Source organism: Prionailurus viverrinus, chromosome D3 (genome assembly GCF_022837055.1).
Source record: "Prionailurus viverrinus isolate Anna chromosome D3, UM_Priviv_1.0, whole genome shotgun sequence".
Taxonomy (NCBI): domain Eukaryota; kingdom Metazoa; phylum Chordata; class Mammalia; order Carnivora; family Felidae; genus Prionailurus; species Prionailurus viverrinus.
This window is the reverse complement of record NC_062572.1, coordinates 76,826,116-76,838,717: the sequence shown is the minus strand read 5'-3', so window position 1 is coordinate 76,838,717 and position 12,602 is coordinate 76,826,116. Positions and strand designations below refer to the sequence as shown.

The 12,602-nt window shown below is 37.8% G+C and overlaps 1 protein-coding gene across 5 annotated transcripts in view; it reads right to left on the bottom strand.

Annotated features, from left to right (window-relative positions):
• Positions 1–12,602, bottom strand: part of WDR7 (WD repeat domain 7) — a 363,164-nt gene that overhangs the window by 341,501 nt on the left and 9,061 nt on the right. The window contains exon 2 of one of the 5 annotated variants that reach the window (XM_047827884.1): positions 6,455–6,534. The exons of the other annotated variants lie outside the window; for them this stretch is intronic. The gene's annotated coding sequence lies outside the window, so the exon portion shown is untranslated. The remainder of the gene's footprint in view (positions 1–6,454; positions 6,535–12,602) is intronic. 5 annotated transcript variants of the gene reach the window in all.

The window sequence follows — 12,602 nt, the reverse complement described above, 5'->3', positions numbered from 1 at the left end:
TTAAACAACAGAATTTATTGTCTCATCGTTCTTGAAGCTAAAAGTCTGAAATCAGGTAGAGGTAGGGTTGACTGTCAAGAGAAGGATCTGTTCGAGGTCCCTCTCCTTGGCTTGCAGAAGGCCATCGTCACGCTCTTACGGCATTCTCCCTGTGTATATGTCCAAATATGTTTCTAATTAGGACAGCAGTCATATTCGTTTAGGGCCTACCCCAATGACCTCCTTTTAAGTTCATTACCTCCATAAAAACCCTATGTCCAAATGAAGTCAAATTCTGAGGTTTTGGAAGTTAGAATTTCAACATCTGAATTTTAGGGGAACACAACTCAACCCATAACCAGGATATGTTCTTTTAAAAGAATTTTATAATACTAAAATTAATCAATCAAAAAGCAATGCTCTCTCCCTCTCAGGAAATAATGGTAAAGAACTTCACTATGGGCATCTGGGTGGCTCGGTCGGTTAAGGGTTGACTTCAGCTCAGGTCATACCCTCACGGTTCATGGGTTCAAGCCCCATGTCAGGCTCCACACTGTCAGTACAGACCTGTCCCTCCCCCACTCATGCTTTCTCTCTCTCTCAAATAAACTTAAAAAAGAAAAAAGAAAAACTTAACTACATCTTTTCCAGGGGATATTACATCAGCTAGTTAACTGCTCATTTGAGGAATAATGTAACAAGTTCTGTCTGACCAAGGTAAAGAGTTACCATCTTATGTCTTATGTTGGGGGTGGCGGAAGGAGGTGGGGTGCAGCAGGAACCGGATTCCAAAATTCACTGCTGTATTTTCAAAAAAATTACACTAACCTGTCCTGACCCATAGGTATATATGCCCTGTCAAAGGTCCTTAAATTATGCGCAATGCTATTTCTTGGCTGGTACACTAAAAGATCTAAATAGAAAGTATCTGTTAAGTGAAATATTTAAAAGGTAAATAATCATAAAGAAGACCTGAAATGAAACATGAACCCGCAATGGATATCACAATCAGTAGCTGCTATTGATACGTCCTTGCTGCTGGGACTAGGGCGGTTCTGAATAAACAGAGACAACTTCTAAATAAATAATAATTAATCAAAAGGACCTGGTGACCAATTGGAAGATGGTATTGAAAAAAACAGAATACAGGGGCACGTGGGTGGCTCAGTTGGTTGAGTGTCTGACTCTTGATTTTGGTTCAGGTCATAATCCCAGGGTCATAAGATTGTGCCTTGCGTAGGGCTCTGCACTGAGCATGGAGCCTGCTTGAGATTCTCTTTCTCTGCCCCTCTCCCCCACTCTCTTGCTCGCACTCCCTCGCTCGCTCTCTCTCTCTCTCCCTAAAATAAAATCAAGAAAAGAACAATACAATATCAGAACATGTCTGGGGCAGTGGGTGCGGGGAGAGGGGTGAGGGTGAGAGGACGAGGAGAAGAGACAAAGTCTTATTTAGGACTCATGTGGAGAAGTGGATTTGTGCTCCTGACTTTCAGAACACTCTTAATGTTAAAACCTCCTAGACACAAGGGTATTAAACCGGAGTTGGGGGCAGACTGTGGAGAAGTGGGTTTGGGGGAATGTTCAAAAGCTGGAGGCAGAGAAGACTGTCAGGGACATCTCAACACTGGCTCTGTGATCTCGTCCCAGACGTGGAGACATCCTCACTGATGCTGCATTAATTCAAAAAATTGGAGAGCTCAGGCTTCACAGTATTTCTCGAACTCTAGACTGGACTTTTTGTTACATAGGATAAATTAACTTCCACTTGTTTAAGGCCACATTTTTCAAGTTTTGTTACACATAAATGTACAATTTTCCTCACTGCACACTCAGATACACTACACCCCCAAAGTTTGTAAGGATAACATCCATGGCATACATGATGTGGTAAGAAGAATGACAAACAATTGCATAAAGGAAAAATCTTAAGGCCCCTACAAAGTGCGGGGGGAGGAGGGTTTGTTGGGGGCGAGAAGGGGACAGGGAGACAAATACAACCATCATCCTGTGGCCAGGCCCCTTCATACACTAGTAGAAGACAATTAAAATTCATCATCAGTTGACCAACACGTGAAAGATGAACTTGGATGGTTTAGATACGTCACTGTAAAATGTATATATGTTTCGGTTTCATATAAGTCCAATATGTAAAAGCTAATCCTGCTTAATTTCTAAGAGAATTCAAGAAATCTCCACACCAAAAGAACACATAAATATTTCCTTTCAGCACTGAAATTTGCTAGTTCTTACTTTCAAGATTCCTTTGGATATTCCTTTGGGTCCTCTTAACTTCCACACAAATTTAAAAATCAGCTTGTAAATGTCTGCAGAAAAGCCTGGTGAGATTATGACTAGAGCTGCATCAAATTCATGTATCAATTTGGGGAGCACTGACTCCTCTAGTTGCAACGAAATACTACTAATGCAAAGCTGTATTCTAAAAGCAATCTTACTTCTTAAAGGGAGATACTGTCAAAGCAGCACATGTGGCTTTTTAATGAGATTCCATCACTCTTATTTTTCAATATAAATTAGATCCAATTAATTTGGACCTTGTTGGTCCAACAAGGTTAACCAGACAAAATTAATTCTTAACAAAAGAGAAAATCAAGTAGAAATCAAATAATTTGTGTGTCTCTCTCCTAAAAGGTTCTGAATTCTTCCTATCACTTTTCTGAGAGAATAACACTTTTCTTCTAGAAAACGAAAAGTTTCATAAAGATCAAACTGATGGTTACCAGAGGGGAGGAGGGGAGGGAGGTGAGTTAAACAGGTGACAGGGATTAAGGAGTGCCCTTGTGATGAGCACCAGGCGTTATATGTAAGTGTTGAATCACCATATTATACACCTGAAAATAATATTACACACTATGCTAACCGGAATTTAAACAAAAATTTAAAAATAAATTACATGGAAGAACAAAAAAAAGTCTATTTTCTCCTTAAAAATACTAATGTATCTACTCACCTATGAGAAGACAAAAACACTGTGAGGTATGTGTAATATATATATATATATATATATATATATATATATATATATATACATATATATATATAAATATATATATAAAATTAAATGCCATACATGCTAAGCTGGACATGTACCTAATAATGTATGAATACACTTTTAATTTAATTTTGAAAAACAACAAGTATTCTTACTTTTTTAGGGTATAGTAACATACTCTCCACTGAAACAAATTATTCTTGAATCATAGGTAATTTTTCCTAAGAGCTTACAATTTCCATTAGCATACACAACAAACACATTCTATTTATGACAACTTAAGAGACTACAAGATCTTAACTTGAATTTTTTTTTAATGTTTATTCATTTTGAGAGAGAGAGAGAGAGAGAGAGAGAGGACGGGGGGGAGGGGGCAAAGAGAGGAGAGAGAGAGAATCCCTAGCAGGCTCCCTGCCCTCCACGCAGAGCCTGACACAGGACTCGATCCCACAAACTGTGACATCATGACCTGAGCCGAAATGAAGAGTCAGTTGCTTAACCAACTGAGCCACCCAGGGGCAACTCCCCTAACTTGAATTTCTGAATCAAAGAAAAGACATATTCAAGTCCTTAAAACCTAGAAATCTGGCTATGGTGTAATAATTAAGCAACAAGAATTTCTTGAACATCTACTGATCTAGCAGATGCTTTCAATAATTAAGTCACTGGTATTTATTTAATAACCTGGGCCATTTTAGAGACTTACCTTAAACTAAGACAGACAGTCTTTGCCTTCCATGGTACTTGCCACTTGCAACCAAACCGATGGATGTCCTGTGAATTACCTAAACTTTCACATAATCCTCAATCATTACACCATAGACCTCTGGGCTTTCAACATTTTTTTTTTCTCTCATGCTTTTTGGTGTAATAAAGTCTTCTAGATCTACTTGACCCTATACTGTGTGAGTATATAACTTAAATGAAAGAAAAGAAGAAGAAAGAAAGCGAACCAAGGAACAGGATGAGGAATCTTCAGTTCATTATATGAGCAAACTGTGTGAACATTCTTAATACAAATAAATATATACAATAGCCAACTTGACAATAAATTATATTTAAAAAAAGAAATATATATAAGAAAAAAATTACAATCTCGTTCCATCAAAAATATAAATGCTTCAAAACATTTTGTCTACTATCTTAAAAATCTAATAAAAGTGAAACTTTAGAAAAGCCACTAAAAGCACTAATGAAATAATGTGAAATAAAGGATAACAAGGCTTATATCACAGACAAGTATTTCTAAGAAGGATTAACTGAGAGTACCACTTGGTAACAAGTGGTAACCTAGTTCTAAGCAACTGATTAAAACAAAAAATGGGCAATCAGCCATGACCTAGCCATGTAATTAGGTAGGACACAGGAATCTAAGTTTGAATTTCTTTAAAATGAGTAACAGACTGGGAACGCAAGCTGGTGCAGCTACTCTGGAAAACATTATGGAGGTTCCTCAAAAAAACTAAAAATAGAACTACCCTACAACCCAGCAATTGCACTACTAGGCATTTATCCAGGGGATACAGGTATGCTGTTTCGAAGGGACACATGCACCCCCATGTTTATAGAAGCACTATCAACAACAGCCAAAGTATGGAAAGAGCCCAAATGTCCATCAATGGATAAAGAAGATGTGGTATATATATACAATGGAGTATTACTCAGCAATCAAAAAGAATGAAATCTTGCCGTTTGCAACTACATGGATGGAACTGGAAGGTATGATGCTAAGTGAAATTAGTCAGTCAGAGAAAGACAAATATCATATGACTTCACTCATATGAGGACTTAAAGAGACAAAACAGATAAACATAAGGGAAGGGAAACAAAAATAATATAAAAACAGGGAGGGGGACAAAACAGAAGAGACTCATAAATATGGAGAATAAACTGAGGGTTGCTGGAGGGCTTGTGGGAGGGAGGATGGGCTAAATGGGTAAGGGGAATTAAGGAATCTACTCCTGAAATCATTGTTGCACTATACGCTAACTAACTTGGATGTAAATTTTAAAAAATTAAAAATAAAATTAAAAATAAACTATATATGTATATGTAAAAAAAAAATAAAATAAAATGAGTAACGGATAAGCCAAGACACTCTAAATTGGCACCACACATGACCTAAGAGCAATAAAAGGCAATATAAATCAAGAGTATGCAGTTTTTCGGGGTGCCTGGGTGGCGCAGTCGGTTGAGCGTCCGACTTCAGCCAGGTCACGATCTCGCGGTCCGGGAGTTCGAGCCCCGCGTCAGGCTCTGGGCTGATGGCTCGGAGCCTGGAGCCTGTTTCCGATTCTGTGTCTCCCTCTCTCTCTGCCCCTCCCCCGTTCATGCTCTGTCTCTCTCTGTCCCCAAAATAAATAAACATTGAAAAAAAAATTAAAAAAAAAAAAAAGAGTATGCAGTTTTTCAACCATCATCACTCAACCACTCTATTGATTAGCTAATAATCCAGTCTTTGTTTGCAACATTATCATCTGTTGTCTGAAGGGAATTAAATACATTCCAAAAAAGCTTTATATTAAATGGGAATGAAAGTCCTAGAACAGGATTGAGATTTTAAAATTCGTATTTTCATGGAAAAGGCCCAAAACAAAAGTGACTGAACAAATTATTAATCTGACATAGTATTAACTTTAATAGAAATTCTGAATAAAATTATCCAACTCTCCAAAATATTGTGTACAACATATTCATATTTTGTCACTAATATATCAAGGGAAAATGCTGGCTTTCAAATCACAAACAGGTATGTCCTAAGACTAGATACTTCTAGAAAAAGAAGAATATTAGGAACATTCCATTTTCATTCATGTTTCTATCAAAATCAGTGTTAAAATTACATTTAGAGATTGTATATCAAATAAAAATTTTATAGTGATAAAGTTTCACAGCCAAATATCAGAAGTTCCAGAGTCTACACCTCATTCTACCACTAAACACGCAGTCTTTGGTCATATCATTTCTGAGGTTTAGTTTTCTCCCCAACAGTTATTTATAAAATTAATTTTGCATCACTTTGAAGTCAAAAACCTCAAATCGTAAAGAGCAAGGATCTTAGAGGTAAAAATTAAGTCATTTCTTTTGGTTACTTTAATTTCATGTATTTGTCTATTTCACTGAATTTCCCCTATTTCTTAGTTCTGTATAGAAATACAATTGTACTGGGGCGCCTGGGTGGCTCAGTCGGTTAAGCGTCCGACTTCAACTCAGGTCACGATCTCGCGGTCGGTGAGTTCGAGCCCCGCGTCGGGCTCTGGGCTGATGGCTCAGAGCCTGGAGCCTGCTTCCGATTCTGTGTCTCCCTCTCTCTCTGCCCCTCCCCTGTTCATGCTCTGTCTCTCTCTGTCTCAAAAATAAACGTTAAAAAAAAATTAAAAAAAAAAAAAAAAAAAAGAAATACAATTGTACTTCAGTCAACAAGAAGAACAAAAATAATCATAATTGAAAGAACTCTGAACTCACAATTAGAAGAACTGTATTCAAATCCTGGCTCTTTTATGGAATTTTGAAAAAGTTACCCCTCTGGGTCTCAGCTTCCCCATCTGTAAAAGATGGACAATAATACCGTCTTTTAGGAAAGCCATACTAATGATTAAGAGAAAAAAATGCACATAACGCAACTAGTGAAATGCCTAGCACATGGCAGATGCTCAGTAAATACTAATTTTTAAAAAACACAGATTTTCCTACTTCTTCACATTCTTATTATTTTTTTAATATTTTTATTTTATTTTTAAGAGAATGCAAGTGGGGAGAGGCAGAGAGAGAAGGACAGAGGATCTGAAGCAGGCTCTGTGCTGACAGCAGTAAGCCTGATGTGGGGCTCAAACTCACAAATTGTGAGGTCATGACCCGAGCTGAAGTCGTAAGCTCAACCCAGGCGCCCCGACTTTTTCACATTCTGCCTCCACATCTACTGGTTTCTTCCAGCAGTGCCATTTCATATTTAATAAAGTTGGATTTTTAATAAGGTTATGATCTTTCAATGACTTCCTGCTATAACCTAAAAGTACCACTGTATAGGTTTGTCAGACACAATTCTATTATCTGCAAATATGACAATTTGGTTCTGCATGACTTCATTAGCAGTAATACTGCAACCTCCTATGTGATACTAAAACAGCTTTTAAATTAAATTCTGTCTCATAATAATAATAATTAGTATATATTTCAGAGAAGCATTTCCCAAGTTTTAATTTTGTGCCTGTATCACGGCATTACAACAGTTGATAATATAGACACAATTCAACTATCCAGTAGAGCATATGCATGAGCAAGCAAACAATTACCATAGAGTGTGATACAGGAGAAATCTCGAGACCCATGGAGACACAAAAGGTGGACATCCTAACCTACACTTTAATGGGTCCAGGAAGGATTTCTGGAGAAATAATGGTGAGAATTAACCCAGGAAGAGGCTGGGGGAATTGCGTGTTCTAAAACCCATAGATAAGAAAGCTCAATTCTTTCTTGGCAGTGAAAATAGGAGAGGTGGCATTCAGAACACAAAGGCCAAATGATGACACAAGAAACAACAGGTCAATATGCACCAAATGATAAAGGAGCTGATAAGCCATCTGAAGGAGTGTAGAGTTTTACCTGACAGCAACAGGAAACAGGTCAAGAGTTTGACCTCCGAATTTGCTTTTCAGGAAGATCACTCTAGCCGCAATACAATGAATAGGGATAACACTGTGGGTTTGAAGACAGTGGGGCCGCTGCAGTACTGCTGGTAAGAAATGATGGTACTGACATTTATCACAATCTCTCATTACTTATTTCTGGGCTTTTTTGTTTAACCAACAAACGTCTTCTACTCTCCGCTACTACTCTTTATGCTCGTGTTCCCTAAGATCAGAACCGCGTGTGTGTATTCACCACATAATGCTTAGCATGGTTTCTGCCACATAGGCTGTCTCCAATGAATATACGATGAAGGACAGTAATAGTGAGAATGGCAATAACAAGAGGAATATGAGAGCTATTTTGAAGACACAACAGATAGGACTTGGTGCTCACACCAAGTTGATAGCGACGAGCATGAACTATGAAACAGGCTTCACAGAAAGGTACTACAAGGACAAGAGAAAAGAAAAAGCATTTTGAAATATTAAAAGCCTTCTACGTAAAGGATAAGCACTATTATTACACTACAGATGCCCAGTGAAGTCATTAACAAATTCAGATTCTAATATATGGGACAAATGAGTCTACACTTAACCAAAATAGATTTTGAGAAGGGAGAAGATACTACCAGATTTCACATTAGTCTTGGGCAGGATCAGACTAATGTGACTTAGTGGTCCCATTAAGTAGACAGAGAAGCGACACGCTAAAACTCTGTGACATAGTATAAAGTTTGGATTAACGCAGTGAAAAAACTACAGAGAGGGAAAATAAATATGATGCTATGACAATTAGGCTGGGTGCACACAAAGAAGAAGCTTAGCTAAAATTATGAGTTTTGAAAGAAAAAGAAAATACAAGACGATACAGAAGAACAATAAATCATGGGGTTTGATGCAATATGTAAGGCTAGAGGCAAGAAAAAGACCTATTTTCTAGGCAGAGTGATGAGGAAAGAGGGAGGAAGCGAGCGTGACAGGAGGGAGGAAGGGAAGTGATAAATGAGGCAGAAGGGGAACAGACACCTCATCTGGTCTCAAGAAATTGTAAGTCAGAGAATATTTTCATAAAATGGCACCAGAGAATTCAACAGAAAGTGTTCCACAGGAACAACAAAAGTGCAAGCACCCTTTGCCTATATCAGTAAACCAAACCTTTGCAAAAGTTGAGGAAAATGGGTCTACTTCCTGCTGCTTTGCTTGTTTTTTTACATTTAAGCAGTTATAAAAGAAAGACTTTTATAGTTGACCAAAAATAAATAAATAAGTAAACTGGCTTCCTGATTTAGAAATGGAGAGAATATAGCTCATCTGCCATCTAACAGTTTTTATTTTGGTGGATATTCAGATACATTGGCCACTTTCTCAAAATCGCATGGCAAACTGAGCTCACAGGCATACACAGACCTCCCGATTCCTAATGAAATACTCTTCACTATTCTATACTGTCTTCACTTGCCACAGACTTCCATATACCAGAAAACGTCATTCTTCACTCAACTTGGTTAATCAATGTGTTTTACTAAATCACGTTAATCAGAAGTAAGTAGAACTGTAATATTTATGAACAAAATGATACGATGTCGGGGCTCAGCAGCATATAGAGGGAGGAAGGAAATGCCCTAGCCAAAAAGGACATGTTTTACCCAAGCTCTTACCCCCTTCCCCTGGGACAGCCCATATCCAATGACTGATCGATTCAGGGATATAAAAACCAGGTCCCCTCGTATCCATTCAGAATAGCCCTAAAGGGTCATTCCATCTTCAGAATTCCCCTCACCCCCCTCCCACCCCCCCACGGGGTCAACTGAGATTCCACTAAGACTCATCATAACTCAACTTCTCCCTTTGGCAGAACCCACTTCCTGTCCTTCCTTTCCCTGGATGTTGATACCGAGAGCACTCCCTAATAAACCTGAGGGCGAATCTCCATCTCAGGGTTTGCTCACCAGGGAACCCAGCCTATAAAAATGAGTGTTGAAGTTCTTTTTAGTACAAGAGGGTTCATGACATTACTTGATTTGTTTGTGTTTAAAATTGTCTCTAATTTTTAAAAATTGTTTCTAATGTCTATTTATTCTTGAGACAGGGAGAGAGAGACAGAGGTCATGCAGGGAAGGGGCAGAGAGAGAAGGAGACATGGAATCCAAAACAGGCTCCAGGCTCTGAGCTGTCAGCACAGAGCCCGAAGCAGGGATCAAACTCACAAACTGTGAGATCATGGCCTGAGCCAAATGAAGTCAGACGCATACCCAACTAAGCCACCCAGGTGCCCCAAATTTTCTCTCATTTTTAAAGGGTACATAGAAAAAAATTTAATGTCCACCAATCAAGAGATTAAATTATGATAGAGCCTTACAATGGAACACTGCAGTGTGAGATATGAAATAATCTCCAAAATATATAGCGGGAGATAAAGACACAGTGTAGTGTTTAAAACACACTCCCATTCTGGGCTTTAAAAGGAAGATATATGTATGTGTATCTATATACATGTATACATGCATACATATGCATACAACATTTAGAATAATTCTGTAATGATACCAAACCAAAAACAAACAAAAAACACAATGACAACTATCTATGAAGAAGGAAATTAAGAAGAGGCTACATTGAGTGGGAATCCTAATTCTCAAGATAAATTCATTGGTCTTAAAGTTTTCCTTTGGCTACTTCACTGTATTCCAAAATATAGCTTAATAAATAACGAAATAAAATGGCCCTGACTCACCAGTTTCTTTTGTTTTAATGATGCACGTGTGCATACATGGAGTTCCCAAAAAATGTTTAACAAGAATCTATCTGTAGCATACAATCTTTCAAATCCTAGTTCTTCTCTGCTGTGAGCGCTCTGTCCCCAAACCCATGAATCACTACTTCTGCAAACATATTTTCAGTACATGTTCTATATACGGGCACATAATACTTACGGCTTTATGTGTAATTTGTTTAGAAAGTTGTAATCTGGGGCACCTGGGTGGCTCAGTCGGTTAAGCGTCCGACTTTGGCTCAGGTCATGATCTCACGGTCCGTGAGTTCAAGCCCCGCGTCGGGCTCTGTGCTGACAGCTCAGAGCCTGGAGCCTGCTTCAGATTCTGTGTCTCCCTCTCTCTCTGACCCTCCCCCATTTATGCTCTGTCTCTCTCTGTCTCAAAAATAAATAAACATTAAAAAAAATATTAAAAAAAAAAAAGAAAGTTGTAATCTGTGTTCCTCAAGGGTAAGCCCGCCACCTTTGCTATTTAATCATCACCAAGCAAACTTCATTCTACTGGGATCTGCAGTGGCTCACCAACACTAAGAAGAGCTCCTGACATCTACTACTGGTCAATATGTACTTATTGAATGAATAAACAGAATAACGATACCTAGCATTTACTAAGCTCTGTTTGCCAAGCAAGAGAAGACCCTTTTTTTGGTAAACTGAACTCCTTCTGGACTCTTTCAAGAATCTTACTCCCTTAGTCATCCTCTACCTGTCTACCATTTTAATGTCCACTAAATTAGCCTTTGTCCTTCTAACATGTTCACATGTCATCTTTATCCAACACACCTTCCCTTGTTACTGACGCCTGGTTGTAAATCTAGTTCTCTCTGTCATTCTAATTACAATCAACATTTTGAAACCTGTGGTCTTTGACTCCCTGTTTCCCTTTCCTCACTACAAAAGGTCTCAGGTATTCGAGTTTCTATCCACAAACAGGATCTAAGGACTCAAGAGCTCCTTCTACATGAAGAGATCAACGATTTCTCGGACACTCCAGGGCAGAACTCTCCAGTACTAACAGAGAGAAGCAATGCCCTGGACAGACGTGAGGAAAGAGAGGCTGCTTTGACAATAATGTACTGTTGACACCTATTCTTTCCATTCTTTCTAAATCCAACCAATTTTATTCAGTTCTTACAGTCTTATAAAGCTGCTGGTTTGACATGGCCGATCACTTGCTAATCTTCAACCGTCTCTCTTCAGTGTCTGCTTCAGTTCTCCCACAATTATCCTCTATCTTGTCAGCTTTCTTCTGCCTAGATATATGAAGGCATAGAAAGCCCTAGGAAGAATTCAAAGGACAAGGGAAGATCTCATATCTGTTTTTCATTGGATTTGGACTATTTAATTTGATTTTTCTTTTAATAAAAACCTTAGGATGAAATTTACTTTTCCCCTTATGATCCAACTTTTTACTATGAAAAATTTCAAAGGTACAAAAGGTTCAAAAAAGAGTATAAAACTCACTCAACGAATAAAATTGTACCATATTTCCCTTGTCAACATTTGTGTATGTATGTACCTACATACATATTCTTTTTTGCTAAACCTTTTGAAAATAACCTACACACATTATGACAATTCACCACTAAATAATTTAAAATATACAGCTTAAAAATAAAGACGATTGTCCTTCATAAACACAATCCCATTATCACAATCACCATTATCAACACCATAATAATTCTCTAATAGCATCTATAATCCAGCCTATATTCAAATTACTTCAGCTGTCTAAAAAATGTTTTTTGTAACTTCTTTTAAACCAGTAAATATTCAAGTTGTATGCATTGCATTTGGTTGTTATGTCTCTTTGGTCTTTAGTTCTAAAACAGTCCCAACTTTGTTTTTTTCATATTAATTTAAAAAAAAAAACAAACAAATGAATTGCTCATAAAATGTTACACATTTTAGATTTGTGTGATTTTTTTTTTCTCATGTCATTTAGCTTGTGTCTCTATCTCCTATTTTTCCATAAACTGGAATTTGAACCCAAAGACATCACTAGGCTCAAGTAAAACATTTTGGGCAAGAATACTTCATAGATGACATCGTATACACTTCATGGTACATCACCACAGGAGGCATGTAACATCACATTGTCCTACACCATTTGATTAAGGTACTGACTACCAGATATCCCCACTGTAACTATTTTTTCCTCCTTTAAAACCATCAATAACCTATGGAGTGATGTTGTGATAAGACCATGCTG